The 16,175-nt window shown below is 46.8% G+C and overlaps 1 protein-coding gene across 1 annotated transcript in view; it reads left to right on the top strand.

Moving 5' to 3' along the window:
- The first annotated feature begins 10,740 nt into the window (after positions 1–10,740).
- The window catches only part of LOC141073613 (uncharacterized), a 56,049-nt gene continuing 50,614 nt past the window's right edge, over positions 10,741–16,175 (top strand). The window contains exon 1 of the mRNA XM_073560914.1: positions 10,741–10,965. The gene's annotated coding sequence lies outside the window, so the exon portion shown is untranslated. The remainder of the gene's footprint in view (positions 10,966–16,175) is intronic.

Genomic DNA, 16,175 nt, shown 5'->3' with positions numbered 1-16,175 from the left:
GGCTGCGGGTGATTCGACGGTCAAAAAGCGCGTGGGCTTCACCTGTAGTCCTCGTGCCTAAAAAGGATCGAACCACGCGGTTCTGTGTGGACTACAGGGGGCTCAACGCCATCACAACCTCTGATGCCCACCCGATGCCGCGCATCGAGGATCTGCTCGAGCGGTTGACAAACGCCAACTACATATCCATCATGGATTTGAGTCGGGGATACTGGCAGATTCCCCTGAGCCCTGAGGCGCAGGAGAAATCCGCCTTTATCACCCCCTTTGGACTGTACGAGTCCACGGTCATGCCCTTCGGCATGAAGAATGCCCCTGCCACTTTCCAGCGGATGGTCAACCACCTGCTTCGGGGACTGGAGGAGTACGCAAAGGCGTACTTAGACGATATTGCCGTCTTCAGTTCCACCTGGGAGGAACACCTTCAGCACCTCCAGGAGGAGCTCAAGCGTCTTCACCAGGCAGGCCTGACCATCAAGCCGGGGAAGTGCCAGATAGGCATGCGCAAGGTCCACTACCTGGGGCACCAGGTAGGCGGGGGTTCCATGAGTCCGGAGCCAGAAAAAGTGGACGCAATCGTGTCCTGGCCCACCCCCAGGACCAAGAAACAGGTGAAGTCCTTCTTGGGCACTGCAGCATACTATAGGCGGTTCGTACAGGACTATAGCGCCCTTGCCAAACCCTTGACTGACCTCACCAAGCAGAGGCTACCCCAAACAGTCAACTGGACAGATGACTGTGAGGCGGCTTTCCAAGCTTTGAAAGCAGCCCTGTGCAACTCTCCAGTGTTGAGAGCAGTCGACAGCAGTCGCCCGTTTCTGGTACAGACCGATACCAGCGAGTTTGGCCTCGGTGCTGTGCTTAGCCAGGTCGATTCGGGGGACCAAGAGCACCCTGTGTTGTATTTGAGCCGGAAACTTTTGCCGAGGGAAGTGGCATACTCGACCATCGAGAAGGAGTGTCTGGCCATGGTGTGGGCACTGCAGCGTTTGCAGCCCTACCTGTACGGGCGCGCCTTCACGGTGGTAACTGACCACAACTCTCTGAGCTCGTTGCACACAGTGTCCGGAACCAATGGAAGGTTGCTCCGCTGGAGCCTTGCCCTTCAACAGTACGACTTTACTGTAAAACACAGGAAGGGCAGTGAAAACGGCAATGCCGATGGGTTGTCCCGCCGGGGCGAACCCGCTGAGGTGTGCATGGCCGATTACCGAGAGGTAATGCCTCCTTAGCGCCCTCTTAAGGGGGGAGGTGTGATGTACAATGTCTGCAAGATATGTTTTCTGTTGCAATGTGCTAACAAATCCTCCATTTTGTGGGAAGCTGCCTGCCAGTGTCTCAGTTACATTGCACACTGCAGCAGCTTCCCTTCCCCCGAGTGCCATAAACCAATTTCCTGTCACCCCATTTGGCTTCTCTCGGCCTCAGCTGAAAGAGGGAAAAAAAAGTGCGGGAAAGGAAAAAGGTCTTTGTTTGAAATAAAGGTTAGAAGTAACCCTTTAAGAGCCTGCCCTGCGAAAACCGTACCAAGTAGAGATATGGAAATCATATTTTTGTAACCTGAGCGGTCCCAGCTTCGATACCGCGTATCTTTCGTAGTTCTACCCTGTCCAGAACATGAGATAGGATTTGCGCCCAAATGGATGGTCATATCGCATAGATGTTTGATGTTTTCTTGATAGGCTCATTACGCAGGGAAACATGATACCACTGATGAGTCCATACCAGCTTCTCCCATAAAGTTATAGCTAATCTAAGTTTTGTAGCCAAAACATAACTTGGATAAGAGAGGTGGGATCAACCCAGAATGCACCTCTCCGTGATGTCACATAGGAGAGTCTATAAGGCATTCCCTGGGCAAACCAGCTCAGAAGAGCTCGAATCCTCGTGCTGAGCAGAACCCAGATGAGTGGAGACGTGCAGCTCCGTCTCCACCCCCCTTAAAGCCACATGGGATGCCTAACAACAATTGACTAAATGTGAGTGTACCTTCTCCTTTCATCCACTTTGCTTTATACTTGTCTAATGTACATATTTTATGTCTCAATTTTATAGCAACTTTTATCTGTAATCACTGTCCTCTTTCGGAAAATAAATGAAATAATTATTTAGATCTGTCTCCATGCTCTAAGAATTGAACTATACGCCTTTGATAGATAATCGCTACTAATTCAAGGGGTTTGCCACGGACCCTCTTAATTTAACACTGTGAATTAAGTAACCGTGACTGGTGGCAGCGCGTTGTGTACGGCTATTGCGGCTTGCTGGCAGTTTAGAAGGGTCTTATATTGCTGAATGAGGGGTTGCGGCCACAGCATTGATAATGCCCTTACTGCAGAAGCCTGATTGCCGGTTCACAACAGGCAGCCCGTCCGGCGACTAATTATCCTAGGTGCAGTTCCCTGACTGACCTGAGGGTAAGGGGGGGTGCCGGAGAGCTGCGAGTTCCAAAGTGGAACTGAGAAAGTGGGATATACATAAATCCCCGCAGTACTTGGAAGATTGATAGCAGTGGCGGGGCATCCAAATTAAAACTCCCCCTGCGGCAAATTGTAGAGCGAGAGTAGCTTGCTAGATATTTTGGTCACATGGTGCCAGTGGTGGGATAACTAAGATAAGCCCCAACTGTGCCTGTGATAGCCGTGTGCCGGCAGTGTGTCTCGTCCCTCCGTCCGCTGATACACCCGTGTCAGTGGTGGGACTGTGACATAGTGGTGACACAGGGTCCGCTGTCCGTCGCGTTTTGGTGGCAGCGGGACCCCCGTTAGTCGCCCGTAAGTGGACGAACGGCCGTGGGCTGTTCATCACACAGCCGAGCTCGGAGGAGTGCGAAAGCGAATAGCGTACTGACCGACTATGAGAGAACCCTGATGTAGATTAAAGAGTGATTCAGTGAGGACAGCTAACCGACCCGGCTCATCGAAGACCCTGCAAAAAGTATCCAAGAAAACCGGAAGACTTGAGACAACGGGATCGTCACGTTCCCAGAGGGGATTCAACCAGGACAGGGCCTCTCTCTCTAGATGGGACATAATGAAGGCTACTTTGGCCCGGTCAGAGGGATATTGCTGTGGCAACCATTCAAAGTGGAGACTACACTGATTTAAGAACCCCCTGCAGAGCTTAGGATCCCCAGTGAAGCGAGGCAGTTTGGCGAGGCGGGGCGTCGGGAGAGCTGTAGGAGCGGGGGGAGGAGTCAGAGCTGCGGCGGCAGAACGTAGGGCCGATAGGCGGCTATCAAAGGAGGCCATGTGAGACAAAATATGGGCTTGAGTATCTTGTTGCTGGACCAGCTCCTGTTGAAGACTGGTCAGTAACGTGGCAGTTCCAGGATCGGTCACCTGCAGGGCCGACAAACGGGTGTCCATGGACTTCATGCCGGACAAAATGCGTTCCTGATTCTCCCGCAGGAAGAGTAACTCTTTCTGGGTGGCAGCTGTAGTACCGGCGGGATCCATGGCCTGATTGTACTGTTAGCGTGGGTAGTCTGGAGCCGGAAACTCCAGGAGTGGACCCTCTGGACCATGGCACCGAGGGGCCCCGGGCGAGCTGCCAGGTGGAACCGACCCCTATACAGGGACCGTTAGGAGCAGGCCCATGGGTTCGAGTACCACGGTAGCCGGTACCGAGAGGGGCGGCTCAGGATGGACCGGAGTAGGACTGTGGGACTGAAGTACAGATGACAGAACAGAAACACTGGAGGCAGGACTGGAGTAGGATGGCAGGACTGGAGCAGGATGGAACAGGAACACTGGAGGCAGGACTGGAGTAGGACGGCAGGACTGGAGCAGGATGGAACAGGAACACTGGAGGCAGGACTAGAGTAGGATGGCAGGAACACCGGAGACAGGACTGCGGAAGAGAGCAAGGAACCCGGGTAGCAGGACTGAGAGGCTGCTGCGGAGAGCAGGCAAGAACGGAACTGCAGGAGCCGAGAGCACACGATGCAGCGAGGTCAGTGTGCTAGGAAACACAACAATCAGGCACCTCCCTCAGGGGGAAGCGGCCTGATATGCTCCTGTCTGGTCTGCCATTGGTCAGGGAGGTGCTTCCGGGTCAGGGCATAGCCGGAGCACAAGAAGCAGGAGGGAGGCGTGGCCTATGGCGCATGCGCATTGCATGCAGGGACACCGCCGGCCGCGCACCTGCCAGAGACGACCTCCGTGGATGTCGGGTGGCTGCGGCGTGGGAGCGATGGCCGGGTGAGTACGCAGGAACGGCGTAACACATGCGCAGTGCATGATAAGAAAGTCTTTCTGTCAGTGCAGTGCGGACAGTTTCTATAGCATGCAGATGCTGCTCCATCTATATTTCATGTATATCTTATAGAAGTGATCAGCCTGCAAATAATAAAAAATATATATATATGTATTATATGTCTAAATAAATATTTGAATGAAAAAAAATCTAAGCAAAAAAAGAACACATATTTGGTATCGACCTATAAAACTGTCCCACTAGTTAACCCCTTTAGTCAACGCCAAAAAAAAAGGAAAAAACAAGGCTAAAAACAAAGCTTTATCATCATACCACCGAACAAAAAGTGTAATACTACACGATCAAAAAGACAGATATAAATAAACAATGGTACCACTGAAAACGTCATCTTGTCCTGCAAAAAATAAAAAAGTTATAGCTTTCAGAATAAAGTGATGCAAAAATAATTATTTTCTATAAAATACACTGCTCATAAAAATAAATGGAACATTTGAACAACAGAATATAGCTCCAAGTAAATCAAACTTCTGTGAAATCAAACTGTCCACTTAGGAAGCAACACTGATTGACAATCAATTTCACATGCTGTTGTGCAAATGGAATAGACAACAGATGGAAATTATTGGCAATTATCAAGACACCCTCAATAAAAGGAGTGGTTCTGTAGGTGGGGACCACAGACCACATCTCAGTGCCAATGTTTTCTGGCTGTTTTGGTAACTTTTGAATGTTGGTTGTGCTTTCACACTCGTGGTAGCATGAGACGGACTCTACAACCCACACAAGTGTCTTGGGTAATGCAGCTCATCCAGGATGGCACATCAATGCGAGCTGTGGCAAGAAGGTTTGCTGTGTCTGTCAGCATAGTGTCCAGAGGCTGAAGGCGCTACAAGCAGACAGGCCAGTACACCAGGAGAGGTGGAGGGGGCCGTAGGAGGGCAACAACCCAGCAGCAGGACCGCTACCTCTGCCTTTGTGCAAGGAGGAACAGGAGGAGCAGTGCCAGAGCCCTGCAAAATGGCTTCCAGCCGGCCGCAAATGTGCATGTGTCTGCACAAACGGTTAGAAACCGACTCCATGAGGATGGTCTGAGGGCCCGACGTCCACAGATGGAAGTTGTGCTCACTGTCCAACAACGTGCCAGACGCTTGGCATGTGACACAGAACACCAGGATTGGCAAACTCGCTACTGGCGCTCTGTGCTCTTCACAGATAAAAGCAGGTTCACACTGAGCACATGTGACAGACGTGACAGTCTGGAGATGCCATGGAGAGAGATCTGCTGCCTGCAACATCCTACAGCATGACCGGTTTGGCAGTGGGTCAGTAATGGTGTGGGGTGGCATTTCTTTGGAGGGTCGAACAGCCCTCCATGTGCTCACCAGAGGTAGCCTGACAGCCACTAGGTACCGAGATGAGATCCTCAGACCCCTTGTGAGACCATATGCTGGTGCGGTTGGCCGTGGGTTCCTCCTAATGCAAGATGATGCCAGACCTCATGTGGCTGGAATGTGTCAGCAGTTCCTGCAAGATGAAGGCATTGAAGCTATGGACTGGCCCACCAGTTCCCCAGACCTGAATCCGACTGAGCACATCTGGGACATCATGTCTTTCTCCATCCACCAACATCACGTTGCACCACAGACTGTCCAGGAGTTGGTGGATGCTTTATTCCAGGTCTGGAAGGAGATCCCTCTGGAGACCATCCGCCGCCTCATCAGGAGCCTGCCCAGGCATTGTAGGGAGGTCATACAAGCACGTGGAGGTCACACACAATACTGAGCATCATTTTGACTTGTTTTAAGGACATTACATTCCACTTCAATTTTGAGTGTGACTCCAAATCCAGGCCTCCATTGGTTAATAAATTTGATTTCCATTGATGATTTTTGTGTGATTTTGTTGTCAACACATTCAACTTTGTACAGAACAAAGTATTCAATGAGACTGTCATGATATAGGACATGGTTAATGTTCTGTTCTCACAGGGTTAACTTTTGCTGGCCTCCCTTTGGATCTGGGAGGGGTATTTATACCCACTCCCGACTAGGATTCCCTGTCGGCTATACTGTTGTTCTGGCTGTGTGTCTGACCCCCCTGGTGTGCGTGTATACTGCATTGCTTGTTTGCTTCCTGTGTATGACCCGGTCTGTCCCCTCACTCTGTTCTCTGTCTCACGTTTTGGTACTATTGTCTTCTCCGGTTCTGACCTCCTGGCTTGGCTATAGTTTCTCCGCTACCGTTTGCCCCTATTGTACCATCTATTGCCCGTTCTGGTTTACTGATCTATTGCTTCGTCCTGACTATCCGTTCTGTCTAATCCTTTGGTATTGTTGTGCGATCGCGTGCTTTGACCCTGGCCTGATCTGGTTTACGTCTCTGTCTATGCCCCTTGGTAACAATATCCTGTAGTTACCGTTTTAGGAGTTTTCCTACAGCTCCTAGCTCTCTGGAGTTTATACCGCGCCCTCAGCAGTCACATGCTTCAAGTCCTGTCAGTCTGAAGCATGCATCGTCACCACTGCTGCCCCGCTCCACAGGTATCTTTGTGCACACTTTTTGTACTCAGGACACGCGCACTGGCTCATTGAGCAAGTGCAGTGCGGTGTTCCTGACAGAGACTATTTCATTCATTCAGATCTACAGTAGGATGGGTTATTTGAGTGTTCTCTTTATTTTTTGAGCAGTGCAGTTTTTATTGTATAAAAGCACCAACACATAAAAAGATATAAATGATATTACAAATAAATGATATGTAATTATATGTAAAGATGACAGGTCTGTATTAAAGGGGGTCTGATGTGGGATATCTGATACATGGATGACAGGTCTGTATTAAAGTGGTCTAATGTGGGAGATCTGATATGTACAGATGACAGGCCTGTGTTAAGGGGGTTTAATGTGGGACATCCGTTATGTACAGATGACAGGTCTGTAGTAAAGAGGGTCTTATGTGGGAGATCTTTTATGTACAGATGACATGTCTGTATTAAAGTGGTCTAATGTGGGAGATCTGATATGTACAGATGACAGGTTTGTAGTAAAGGGGGTCTGATGTGGGAGATCTGATATGTATACTGTAGAAGATAGGTCTGTAGTAAAGGGGGTCTGATGTGGGAGATCTGATATGTACAGGAGACAGGTCTGTAGTAAAGGGGGTCTGATGTGGGAGATCTGATATGTACAGGAGACAGGTCTGTAGTAAAGGGGATCTGCTGTGGGAGATCTGATATGTACAGAAGACAGGTCTGTAGTAAAGGGGGTCTGATGTGGGAGATCTGATATGTACAGGAGACAGGTCTGTAGTAAAGGGGGTCTGATGTGGGAGATCTGATATGTACAGGAGACAGGTCTGTAGTAAAGGGGTCTGATGTGGGAGATCTGATATGTACAGAAGACAGGTCTGTAGTAAAAGGGGTCTGCTGTGGGAGATCTGATATGTACAGGAGACAGGTCTGTAGTAAAGGGGTCTGATGTGGAGATCTGATATGTACAGGAGACAGGTCTGTAGTAAAGGGGGTCTGCTGTGGGAGATCTGATATGTACAGGAGACAGGTCTGTAGTAAAGGGGGTCTGATGTGGGAGATCTGATATGTACAGCAGACAGGTCTGTAGTAAAGGGGGTCTGATGTGGGAGATCTGATATGTACAGGAGACAGGTCTGTAGTAAAGGGGTCTGATGTGGGAGATCTGATATGTACAGGAGACAGGTCTGTAGTAAAGGGGTCTGATGTGGGAGATCTGATATGTACAGGAGAAAGGTCTGTAGTAAAGGGGGTCTGATGTGGGAGATCTGATATGTACAGGAGACAGGTCTGTAGTAAAGGGGGTCTGATGTGGGAGATCTGATATGTACAGGAGACAGGTCTGTAGTAAAGGGGTCTGATGTGGAGATCTGATATGTACAGGAGACAGGTCTGTAGTAAAGGGGTCTGATGTGGAGATCTGATATGTACAGGAGACAGGCCTGTAGTAAAGGGGGTCTGCTGTGGGAGATCTGATATGTACAGGAGACAGGTCTGTAGTAAAGGGGTCTGATGTGGAGATCTGATATGTACAGCAGACAGGTCTGTAGTAAAGGGGGTCTGATGTGGGAGATCTGATATGTACAGGAGACAGGTCTGTAGTAAAGGGGTCTGATGAGGGAGATCTGATATGTACAGAAGACAGGTCTGTAGTAAAGGGGGTCTGATGTGGGAGATCTGATATGTACAGGAGACAGGTCTGTAGTAAAGGGGGTCTGATGTGGGAGATCTGATATGTACAGGAGACAGGTCTGTAGTAAAGGGGTCTGATGTGGAGATCTGATATGTACAGGAGACAGGTCTGTAGTAAAGGGGGTCTGCTGTGGGAATCATAGAATCATAGAATCGTAGAGTTGGAAGGGACCTCCTGGGCCATCTGGTCCAACCCCCTGCTCAAAGCAGGATTCGCTAAATCATCCCAGTCAGATGTCTGTCCAGCCTCTGTTTGAAGACTTCCATTGAAGGAGAACTCACCACTTCTCGTGGCAGCCTGTTCCACTCATTGATCACTCTGTCAAAAAGTTTTTTCTAATATCTAATCTGTGTCTCCTCCCATTCAGTTTCATCCCATTGCTTCTAGTCTTTCCTTGTGCAAATGAGAATAAAGTTGATCCTTCTACAATGTGACAGCCCTTTAGATATTTGTAGACAGCTATTAAGTCTCCTCTCAGTCTTCTCTTTCGCAAACTAAACATTCCCAAATCCTGCAACCTTTCCTCATAAGACAGGTTTTGCAGACCGGTCACCATTCTGGTCGCTCTTTTCTGAACTTGCTCCAGTTTGTTGATGTCTTTTTTAAAATGTGGTGCCCAAAACTGGACACAATATTCCAGATGAGGTCTGACCAAAGAGGAGTAGAGGGAAATAATGACTTCACGTGATCTAGACTGTATGCTTCTGTTAATACATCCTAGAATTGCATTTGCCTTTTTTGCTGCTGCATCACACTGTTGACTCATATTCAGTCTGTGATCTATTAGTATACCCAAGTCTTTTTCACATGTGCTGTCACTTAGCCCTATTCCTCCCATTCTATATATGCTTTTTTCATTTTTATTGCCCAGATGTAGTACTTTGCATTTCTCCCTGTTAAAAACCATTCTGTTAGTTGCTGCCCACTTCTCCAGTTTATTTAAATCTTTTTGAATCCTCTCTCTCTCTTCTCTAGTATTAGCTATCCCTCCTAGCTTTGTGTCATCAGCAAATTTAATCAGTTTACCCTCAATTCCTTCATCTAAATCATTGATAAAGATGTTGAACAATACAGGGCCCAGGACAGAGCCCTGTGGTACCCCACTTGAGACATTCTTCCAACTGGATGTGCAGCCATTTACGACCACTCTTTGGGTCCGATCACTAAGCCAGTTATGAATCCACCTAACAGTTGCCTTGTCCATTCCATACTTAGTCATTTTTTCAATAAGGATTGTATGAGAGACTTTGTCAAATGCTTTGCTGAAGTCAAGATATATTATATCTACAGCATTTCCTTGATCCAATGATTGTGGGAGATCTGATATGTACAGGAGACAGGTCTGTAGTAAAGGGGTCTGATGTGGGAGATCTGATATGTACAGAAGACAGGTCTGTAGTAAAGGGGGTCTGCTGTGGGAGATCTGATATGTACAGGAGACAGGTCTGTAGTAAAGGGGTCTGATGTGGGAGATCTGATATGTACAGGAGACAGGTCTGTAGTAAAGGGGGTCTGCTGTGGGAGATCTGATATGTACAGAAGACAGGTCTGTAGTAAAGGGGGTCTGCTGTGGGAGATCTGATATGTACAGGAGACAGGTCTGTAGTAAAGGGGTCTGATGTGGGAGATCTGATATGTACAGGAGACAGGTCTGTAGTAAAGGGGGTCTGATGTGGGAGATCTGATATGTACAGCAGACAGGTCTGTAGTAAAGGGGGTCTGCTGTGGGAGATCTGATATGTACAGGAGACAGGTCTGTAGTAAAGGGGTCTGATGTGGGAGATCTGATATGTACAGCAGACAGGTCTGTAGTAAAGGGGTCTGATGAGGGACATGTGATACATACAGATACATGTGATACATACAGATGTTAGGTCCATATTAACTTATTAAGGGGTGGTCTGATCTGTGTTTTATCTGTTTGGGGGGTCTATTTAGAGAAGATAAGGTCAGTATGGGTTTTGTGGGTCTGTTTGCTTGGGTGAGTCTGATCTAGAGCAATGATTTGGGGTCTTGTGATTTGAAGCATTTTGTATATGGTGATGACGTCCTCTGACAGGGACATGGTTGGCGGCACTGGGCTATTGGCAATGTCTTCTGGAGCAGGACAACAGCTGTCCACGCCCTTTATTGCAGGGTCTATACTGGCCGCCGTTAGGTAATATGTGACATAGAAAACCTCATGTCTCCTATGGAAACAGGGTCATAATAATGGGATTGTAGCTCACTACCTGATAACTCTAGAGCCGGGAGTCACAGTAATCACATGACCCGATATCACCACGTGACATTGCCGGTCACAAACCGGAAGCGCTTTGTTGTCTCAATGGAAGCGCATAACAACGCAGTGGGGAGACACGTGACGTGAGAAGCCCCCTGCGGTCAGGCGAGGGAAACAGCATGGAACGCACAGCTATGGTCGCCTTGGAACGCAGGACCCGGAAGTGATTCATATAGTGACTTCCTGCACGTTTGCCTGTGGCGGAGCTCAAGTTGGTTCGGCTCCAGGTGAAGGGTCCTCACTCTCTGGTATGTATTTTCAGTTTTATAGCTGTCAGCAGGGGGCAGTATGGAGGCCGGTACAGACGGTCATTAAAGAAATGCATATAGGCAGTGAGTGGAGTTCCCCCAGGTTGTTGGAGGAGATGCCCTCAGTTGGTCTGATGTTCCAGGCGCATTAGTGATGTTGGACTGACTTCCCGGCACAGCACTGTCATATGGGTTATGATGAGGGGCAATGTGGCCACATCCTGTGCCTTCTGCGCTCCTGACTGGCTGGGAGACGTCCCTATTACCCCACTGTACTGTTCTGACGTGGTTCTCGGTGGTCCTTAGTTCACGGTTGTTTCCTGCTTCACTGCAGGAAGCTGCTACCTGGGATCCACAACCATCTTGGGTTCAAGGGCCACATCTACAACTCATTTATTTCTCATACTCATCCAGTCTGCCGAAATATGGCTACCCCAGAAACCACCATATAGCACAGCTTCCATAAGTAGCCATCATTACGGCGCTATGCACTAGGGTCTTCTCCAAGGGCTGCACAGAGGGGCATAGCAGGCCTCATGTGGACCCTGGACTGCAGGTTGCCCACACCTGCTTTATATGGACCGCACATAGGACTACCAGTTGAGGTGAACCTGTTTGAGATGAATTGCTCTTCTATGAAAGCATGCTTACCCAATAGATGGGTTTTTGTTGGGGGGGGGGGCTGTATTTGATGTTGGGGAAGGTGAAGCTCTTGGTCACTTTAATTACGGTAGAAAAATATTCAGAACGGAGAGTCCTCAGTAGTTGATACCTTTTAATGGCTAACTGAAAAGATGGTAACAAATTGCAAGCTTCCAAGACTACTCAGGTCTCTTCATCAGGCTAGACTAATACAACATCTGAAGAGTCACATATTTATGCACAACACAGCACAGAAATAACGCAATAGATAAGACAAGTGACGTGAAGCAGAACTATGATTATGGGAGAGGGAGAAACATAAATATTGGACCAGTTCATAGATAAGGAGTCTGGATGTTTTATTGTCCTCTGATTGGGGTCTCAACGTGTTGTGATGCCCCCACAAGGTCTTAGGAGCAAATTCCTTAATTGATGTAAAAAGACATAAATCCATGCGACACATTCATTCCTGCACTGAGAGTGTCAAAGGTCCTCATGAGTTTGTACTCACAGACTCTTCTCTCTCTCTGAGATGTGAAGTTACTTTTCAATACCATTAATTTCATATCCATGGTGTTGTGATCAGGGATACAAAAATGTTTTGCCACAGGTAGATCCATTCTTTTTTTTTTCTCTTATTGTGTGAAGATTAGAATTCATCCTTGTTCTCAGTTTTTGCCCGGTCTCCCCCACATACAGACCCCCAGGTGGACATTTAGTACAAATAATTAAGTACACCACATTAGATGTAATGCAGGTGAAAGTACCTGGGATCTTGTAGTCCTGATGTGAGTTGGGGATCTTTATCTTGTCCGTGGTCATTATAAATGGACAGGTTGTAATTTTTTTCTGGTTGCAAGGAAAGGTTCCTGCAGCTGTTGGAGAGGACAGGGAGCTTCTGACCAGGGCTGTGGAGTCGGTAATCCAAACCTGCGATTCCACCTCCTCAATTTCCCTTGCTCCGACTCTAACTCCGACTCCCACATATATTGCTTATATCTAAGTGAAAAATTTATTGTAGTACAATGTGAACGTCAGACATTTAATCATTTCTATGATACAATAATCAAGATATTTAGCTAGAACATAATATTTATTGGAATACAACTTTAGAACACAAAACTGTAATAAATTGTAAATATGTAATACACTATGTGATATCAATTGCATGTTTTTTTCAACAAAAACATACTAAATAGCATTTGTGCAGTCTATGAATTTGTTCTAAGAAATAGAACTGCCTCCATCAGATCCTCCTTCATAGATGACCTCAAATCTGACCTAATAATTTTAAGGCTAGAGAACAACCTCTCTACAGTAACTTGGGTTGGAGGCAAGTTACTAAACCACATGGGCAACATCTCTAACAATTTCCGGGTATAAAGGAATTGCCTCATGCACAGTCAGTTTTGATGAACGGTTGAATTTTTCTATTTCTTTGAGAACAAGTGAAACATTTTGCTGAAATATGGTCAATCTGCTTGCTATAGGAGACGGAGTGAAATCTTTTTCCTTGCGGCAACGCTTTGCCTGCTCCATGCTATCCAAATACTTGTCAAACTCCTCATCTGATGAGGAAGATATGGCAGCAGTAGCACTGTCAGGACCCAAGTTCTCTTGCGCTTGGCAGTCCTCCTGTAGGCCACTCATCCTAACTGCTACCTCAGTCAGAGCTTCTTTTCCTTTAGTAAGCTGTTGATCATCAAGCCGTATACAATAACTTGGGTCCACATAAACAGCTGCCAGAAAAATTTTAGTTTCCAATAGCTGTGTCTCTCTCCATTTCATTGAAGCAGAAATGCCATCTGCGATTAAACCTCCTCTTTGGGACAGTCAAAATAGCAAGTTCTTCCACTCCCTTATGAAAATGCCAGGAGTTAAATCCTCAGCTTGTAATTTTTTAGTCACGGTAAATGGGTGATTAAGCAATTCCTTCAATTCAGCCACCTGTGTCCATTGACCTTCATTTAGGGTTACCTGAGGGTTCGCCATATCTATAAGAAACGGTTTTAGTTCAAGCAATCGCTCAATCATTAAATAAGTGCTGCCCTACCGAGTGGCTTTATCGACAATTGCTCCTTTCTCAGCACGTCTCTTCAAGATGGAATCAATTTTAGGGGTTCTGACAGCAATAACCGATTTCCTCACTTTTCCAATCAGATTTCCAGCATGTCCCTCTTTCAGACTATCTCTTATTGCCAGCTGCAGCGTGTGCACAACTTTATCACTTTCTCCAGCTCGGGGCCCAGGAATCGGATTCTGTGCAGGGCAGGCACCCCTCCCCCTCCTCTCTCTGGTAAAGATGGCAGAAGACTGGACAGAGGAGGGGAGATTGCCCCCTGCAGTCTGGAGCCGGTACAGGACGAGAGCACTGCAGCATACAAGTGAGTTTTGATAGGTGCATGCCCCTGCTTCTAGGGGGGAGGGCAGCTGCCCCTCGCTGGCTACGGCCATGATTCACACACAGCGTTTTTGCGGATCCGTTTTTTTTTTTTTTTGCAGTGACTTTGGGCATCCCAGCAAAGTCGTTTTGTGAAGATCCGTTTTTGGGCTGAATGAGCGTGTCAGTTTGTGTGGCGTTTTTCTAATCTGCTTTTGCTATTGAAAACATTATGAGCTCAAAAACCTTTCAGGTGATGCAGTTTTTTAAAAAGCTGATCTGCTTTTGCAGCTTAAAAACGTATCCTCAAAAAACGCAGCAAAAACGCTGTGTGTGAATGTAGCCTTAGATCAGGAATGGAACAGCCATTTATAGGACATTTCATAACTTTCCCAAATTCCTATGAAAAAACATTCAGCATATTCTGCATTGAACTACTGTACCCAATTTATTACATATTTTAGGAGTCGGTCCATTTTATACGGAGTCCGACTCCACCAAAATGAGCACCGACTCCACAGCCCTGCTTCTGACAATGATGCTTTTTAGATTTGGGGGCTCTCTAAAGCACAGTAGTGGGGGGTCTGGAAAAATGGATTGTAATCCACTTTTGTAGTAAAGGTTGTAATTTCCGTGCAGCTCCCCTTAGCACCTCCAGATTTGGGTTGTAGGTGACCACTAGAGGCACCCGGTTATTTTCTTCTTAGCTTTGTAATTTAGCAGGTGATTCCTTGACAATCTGGTGGCTCTTGTAATTTGGTTTTCAATTGTTCTTGGATGGTAGCCCTGATACAAAAAGGTCTTTTTGAGGCGACCAAGGTGTTCATCTCTATCCATGGGGTTGGAACATATGCGATTGTATCTGATGACTTGACTATAGATAGAGTTCTTTATGTGTTTTGGATGGAAACTGACCCATTTAAGGTATGTTGGACGGTCGATTGGCTTCTGATACAGGGATGTCTCTATTTCATTGTTTTTTAGCTTAATGATGGTGTCCAAAAAGTTAATCTCAGTGCTGGAGTAATTGAGTGTTAAGTTGATGGTGGTATGAAATTGATTAAACCGTTCGTGGAACGTCTTTAGCTGTTGCTGAGACTCCATCCAGATGATTAAAATATCATCAATGAAGCGGAAGTAGGCCAGGGGCCTGATGGGACATGAGGACAAAAAGTCGCTTTCAAGCTTGGCCATGAAAAGATTTGCATACTGTGGAGCCATTTTACTTCCCATAGATGTGCCAGTCTCCTGTAGATAGATCTTGTTGTCAAATTCAAAGTAATTGTGGGTGAGGATGAATTTTATAAGTTTCACCACAGCATCAGTCCCTGTTTTCCATGAAGAATTTGCAGGCATTTAAACCATCCTGGTGTGGGATATTAGAGTACAAAGATTCCACATCCATGGTGGCCAGGATGGTTCCTTCTGGTAGAGGACCTGTTGCTGCTAGTTTATTCAATAGGTCAGTTGTGTCCTGAATGTAGCTGGGTGTATCCTTTACCAGTGGTTTAAGAATACCCTCTACCCATCTAGATACCTGCTCAGTAAGGGTGCCCACACATGAAATAATTGGTCTTCCTGGATTTCCAGATTTGTGGATTTTGGGAAGCATGTAGAATGTCCCTATTCTTGGACTCTCTGGTATCAGGTCATCGCCGGCTCTTATGGACTGGTCAGGCAGACAAGATACCAACTTGTTTAGTTCCTTGTAATAGTCCTGTGTAGGATCCAACTCCAATTTTCTGTAGTAGCATGTGTCCATAAGTTGCCTGTTTGCTTCCTTCATGTAGTCTGACGTATTCATCATGACGATTGCACCTCCCTTGTCAGCAGGTTTAATGATGATTTCTTTGTTGGGTTTTAAAGACTGTATGGCCTTTCTCTCCTGGGCACTGATGTTGGATGCTTGTCTCCTGTTAGTGTCTATGATGGTGGATTTTATCAAATGTCTGAAGGAGTCTATATATTTATCCAAATGAGCGTTGCGTCCAGGTGGAAGTGTCCTGACCTCTTTTTCTTTGTTAGGAGCCCTTTTCCTTCGGTCTGAGTGTTTTCTGAATCTTCTGTATCATTGAAATATTCCTTCAGGCGCAGTCTCCTGAAATACTGTTCCATATCACTGCAGAGTTCAGTTTTATCTAGGGTCTTTCTATCTACTGGCTAACACAGTACAAAGATATACATCTTT

The sequence above is a fragment of the Dendrobates tinctorius genome, unplaced genomic scaffold (genome assembly GCF_039654945.1).
Source record: "Dendrobates tinctorius isolate UK_male_01 unplaced genomic scaffold, ASM3965494v1 ptg000308l, whole genome shotgun sequence".
Classification (NCBI taxonomy): Eukaryota; Metazoa; Chordata; class Amphibia; order Anura; family Dendrobatidae; genus Dendrobates; species Dendrobates tinctorius.
Note: the sequence above shows the minus strand (reverse complement) of the source record. Positions and strands in the feature narration are given on the sequence as shown.